Source organism: Schistocerca gregaria, unplaced genomic scaffold (assembly GCF_023897955.1).
Source record: "Schistocerca gregaria isolate iqSchGreg1 unplaced genomic scaffold, iqSchGreg1.2 ptg000776l, whole genome shotgun sequence".
NCBI lineage: Eukaryota > Metazoa > Arthropoda > Insecta > Orthoptera > Acrididae > Schistocerca > Schistocerca gregaria.
In genome coordinates, this window is record NW_026062146.1 from 57,501 (window position 1) to 62,500 (window position 5,000).

A 5,000-nucleotide genomic window follows, 5' to 3' on the forward strand; every position below is an offset into this window, starting at 1 on the left:
TTATTGCTCAATCTCGTGCGGCTAGAAGCCGCCTGTCCCTCTAAGAAGAAAAGTAATCGCTGACAGCACGAAGGATGTCACGCGACTAGTTAGCAGGCTAGAGTCTCGTTCGTTATCGGAATTAACCAGACAAATCGCTCCACCAACTAAGAACGGCCATGCACCACCACCCACCGAATCAAGAAAGAGCTATCAATCTGTCAATCCTTCCGGTGTCCGGGCCTGGTGAGGTTTCCCGTGTTGAGTCAAATTAAGCCGCAGGCTCCACTCCTGGTGGTGCCCTTCCGTCAATTCCTTTAAGTTTCAGCTTTGCAACCATACTTCCCCCGGAACCCAAAAGCTTTGGTTTCCCGGAGGCTGCCCGCCGAGTCATCGGAGGAACTGCGGCGGATCGCTGGCTGGCATCGTTTATGGTTAGAACTAGGGCGGTATCTGATCGCCTTCGAACCTCTAACTTTCGTTCTTGATTAATGAAAACATACTTGGCAAATGCTTTCGCTTCTGTTCGTCTTGCGACGATCCAAGAATTTCACCTCTAACGTCGCAATACGAATGCCCCCGCCTGTCCCTATTAATCATTACCTCGGGTTCCGAAAACCAACAAAATAGAACCGAGGTCCTATTCCATTATTCCATGCACACAGTATTCAGGCGGGCTTGCCTGCTTTAAGCACTCTAATTTGTTCAAAGTAAACGTGCCGGCCCACCGAGACACTCAACTAAGAGCACCCTGGTAGGATTTCAACGGGGTCCGCCTCGGGACGCGCAAGCACGCCTTCGGCTCGCCCCACCGGCAGGACGTCCCACGATACATGCCAGTTAAACACCGACGGGCGGTGAACCAACAGCGTGGGACACAAATCCAACTACGAGCTTTTTAACCGCAACAACTTTAATATACGCTATTGGAGCTGGAATTACCGCGGCTGCTGGCACCAGACTTGCCCTCCAATAGATACTCGTTAAAGGATTTAAAGTGTACTCATTCCGATTACGGGGCCTCGGATGAGTCCCGTATCGTTATTTTTCGTCACTACCTCCCCGTGCCGGGAGTGGGTAATTTGCGCGCCTGCTGCCTTCCTTGGATGTGGTAGCCGTTTCTCAGGCTCCCTCTCCGGAATCGAACCCTGATTCCCCGTTACCCGTTACAACCATGGTAGGCGCAGAACCTACCATCGACAGTTGATAAGGCAGACATTTGAAAGATGCGTCGCCGGTACGAGGACCGTGCGATCAGCCCAAAGTTATTCAGAGTCACCAAGGCAAACGGACCAGACGAGCCAATCCGATTGGTTTTGATCTAATAAAAGCGTCCCTTCCATCTCTGGTCGGGACTCTGTTTGCATGTATTAGCTCTAGAATTACCACAGTTATCCAAGTAACGTGGGTACGATCTAAGGAACCATAACTGATTTAATGAGCCATTCGCGGTTTCACCTTAATGCGGCTTGTACTGAGACATGCATGGCTTAATCTTTGAGACAAGCATATGACTACTGGCAGGATCAACCAGGGAGCTGCGTCAACGAGAGCTGAGCAGCCGGCCGCCCGGGAGTGTGTCCCGAGGGCCCGCGCGAACACGCAAGCGTCCGCTCAATTATTCTGCAAACAGGAGGAGGCTGAGCTCCCCTGCACGATACACCTCGAAACCCTCTCAGGTCCCGGCGGCGCGCAGCGCCGTCCTAAGTACTTGGTCGGGTTCGAGAGAGGCGCAATCGCCCGGAGATGGGCGAGTAGACGCTTTCAGTGCGAACACCCGTGCTCCCAACTGAGCTTGCCGCTGCCGACAGAGGCCCGGGAGCGTGCTGTCGTGGCATTGCCGGCGGGAAACAACACGCGCCACCTACGGTGACCGGCAGCTCCAACGCCAGCGCCACAGAAGGGCAAAGCCCCACTTGGGTGCAGAAGCGAACTCTCCCAGCACAGCGCACGCGCCAACACGTCCGCAGAGCTGCGATACAAACCACCTGCGAGAACCGCTGGGGGCGACCGAGCAGCAGACGGCGTCGCGACGCCGAGTGCCGGGCGGCGGCGCATCCTCAACGCACACAGTCCGCAATCGGACCAGCACACTGCAGATGTCCACCGCGCTTCGCACCGGGCTCGGCAGAACCCACTTTGGCCGCCTGGCGCCGCGCGCAGGGTGCGCCGGCGCATAGCTGGGACGCCAGCCGGGCCCGTCGGCCGGCGCTCCTGCCACTGGGCGCCCCCCACCAGCCGGCTGTAGTGCGTGCGCTCACGCAGCGCGCGGCCAGCACGCCGGGCGGCCCCCCCTCACCGGCCGGGGACTGTCCCGCCAAGCCACAGCCTCGTATCGCTTCATACCCACATGGCCAACTCAGGTTCGGGGGCATGGCGGGTACCGCCGAAACAACCGGTTCATAGATGTACCGATCGTCGCTATCACCGATGCACCTGCAGCGCGAACAACCGCTCAACAACTGATTTCCAGTTCATTTGCGGATCTTTGGCAGCAAACGTATACGTCAATCTACATTTGCGAAATCTACGATTCTGGCATGCCTGCATGTTATGTGTCACGACACGCTACATCAGCCCACATACACACTGCGGCATGTACACGAGAGAACACGTGGAAGATGGTCCGCGCACGTGTGCAATGTCCCTTGCGCGGTCGACTGTCAACCGGCCTCTGTAGCATGTCGCAGATGTGGAACGCGGTCCACCGTGCTATCATGTTGTGTGGGGCAATACGATTAAATAGGAAAACCCTCGTCGCTACATCAACAGACGGCTCACGCTGATTCCCGGCAGAGGGAGGAGGGGGGGGGGGGGGGCCAACATGCAATACTTTCGTCCGTACCTACCTACCACATGTCTGTACGGCGTACAACAGTGCAATCTCGCTGTAATGGGGAGACGAGACAAGTAGCATCGTGCACAACATATGGCCCTTATGATTCGCCATTGTAGGGCGCAGCCGGTGTACGGTCAAGCATGTGCCACATTATGTCACTCAGTACGTAACGACGGATGATCAGTGTGGGTTACGCGTACATCAGCGGACAGTCCACACAGGCCGTACCACAACGTACACTGACTGCATCGACAACCGAATGCAACTGAACAGCTGCAAGGCTCATTTCACAAACAAACGCCTGACCGACCAGCTTGGAAGGGCAGGAGGGGAGGGCGATATTCGTTCTGTAGCGGTACACCCTTCCAGTGGTTAGCGGGACTGTGTAGAAAGTACGCAACACTCGAAAGACCTTTATGTGAGGGTACGCACCATGGCATCAAGAAATACACATGACACCAGAGGATCCAAGCAGTGAACTATGTTCAGAGGGTTGCTGTTAGGCAAAGCTACATTCCTGTGACGTTACATGTGACAGTTAAGGTGCAGTGTAAGTTAGGTTAAGGTGCAGCGTAAGTTAGGTTAAGGTGCAGCGTAAGTTAGGTTAAGGTGCAGCGTAAGTTAGGTTAAGGTGCAGCGTAAGTTAGGTTAAGGTGCAGCGTAACTTGGGTTAAGGTGCAGCGTAACTTGGGTTAAGGTGCAGCGTAACTTGGGTTAAGGTGCAGCGTAACTTGGGTTAAGGTGCAGCGTAACTTGGGTTAAGGTGCAGCGTAACTTGGGTTAAGGTGCAGCGTAACTTGGGTTAAGGTGCAGCGTAACTTGGGTTAAGGTGCAGCGTAACTTGGGTTAAGGTGCAGCGTAACTTGGGTTAAGGTGCAGCGTAACTTGGGTTAAGGTGCAGCGTAACTTGGGTTAAGGTGCAGCGTAACTTGGGTTAAGGTGCAGCGTAACTTGGGTTAAGGTGCAGCGTAACTTGGGTTAAGGTGCAGCGTAACTTGGGTTAAGGTGCAGCGTAACTTGGGTTAAGGTGCAGCGTAACTTGGGTTAAGGTGCAGCGTAACTTGGGTTAAGGTGCAGCGTAACTTGGGTTAAGGTGCAGCGTAACTTGGGTTAAGGTGCAGCGTAACTTGGGTTAAGGTGCAGCGTAACTTAGGTTAAGGTGCAGCGTAACTTAGGTTAAGGTGCCAACGTGGGTTAGGTTAAGGGGCCAACGTGGGTTAGGTTAAGGGCCAACGTGGGTTAGGTTAAGGGCCAACGTGGGTTAGGTTAAGGGCCAACGTGGGTTAGGTTAAGGGCCAACGTGGGTTAGGTTAAGGGCCAACGTGGGTTAGGTTAAGGGCCAACGTGGGTTAGGTTAAGGGCCAACGTGGGTTAGGTTAAGGGCCAACGTGGGTTAGGTTAAGGGCCAACGTGGGTTAGGTTAAGGGCCAACGTGGGTTAGGTTAAGGGCCAACGTGGGTTAGGTTAAGGGCCAACGTGGGTTAGGTTAAGGGCCAACGTGGGTTAGGTTAAGGGCCAACGTGGGTTAGGTTAAGGGCCAACGTGGGTTAGGTTAAGGGCCAACGTGGGTTAGGTTAAGGGCCAACGTGGGTTAGGTTAAGGGCCAACGTGGGTTAGGTTAAGGGCCAACGTGGGTTAGGTTAAGGGCCAACGTGGGTTAGGTTAAGGGCCAACGTGGGTTAGGTTAAGGGCCAACGTGGGTTAGGTTGCCAGAGATGTGTCAAATCAGGATGTACGTTTGGCTGGTGTCAGGTGGTGGGTTGGTTCGATGCCTTTATAAGGAGTGTGGCCAAAGGGTATTTTATTACTTGTACCTTTTGTGTTGTGGCGTGGCGTTGCGTCCTGTGTTGATACTGGGTGGACCACTGTGGGTGTTGCTGGCTGATTTGAGCTGCGTTGTTTGCGGGTGGTGTGAGACATTCTGTCTTATTAGTGGACGTGACGTTCCTCTTGTCGTTCTTTGGATAGTGTCCTGTGGCAGCGAGGATAAAATGGATGTTGTTGAACGATAGTGCTTTGGTGCTTTCGCTTTGTTACACACAGAGTGGACTGTGAGATAGGGTGACTGGGTCGAGTGCGGTTCACACTGTCCTCCCCAGTTTACAGTATGTATCATCTATGTATGTGGTCCTGCATCATTTACTAAGCAGGGACGTCAGACGACTGAAATATTAGTTATGTA

The 5,000-nt window shown here is 54.0% G+C and overlaps 1 non-coding gene across 1 annotated transcript in view; it reads right to left on the minus strand.

Annotated features, from left to right (window-relative positions):
* LOC126321927 (small subunit ribosomal RNA) overlaps nt 1-1,516 on the minus strand; it is a 1,893-nt gene extending 377 nt beyond the window's left edge. The window contains exon 1 of the ribosomal RNA XR_007558656.1: nt 1-1,516. This exon is cut by the window's left edge and continues 377 nt beyond it. This is a non-coding gene — a ribosomal RNA (small subunit ribosomal RNA).
* Nucleotides 1,517-5,000: the final 3,484 nt, after the last annotated feature.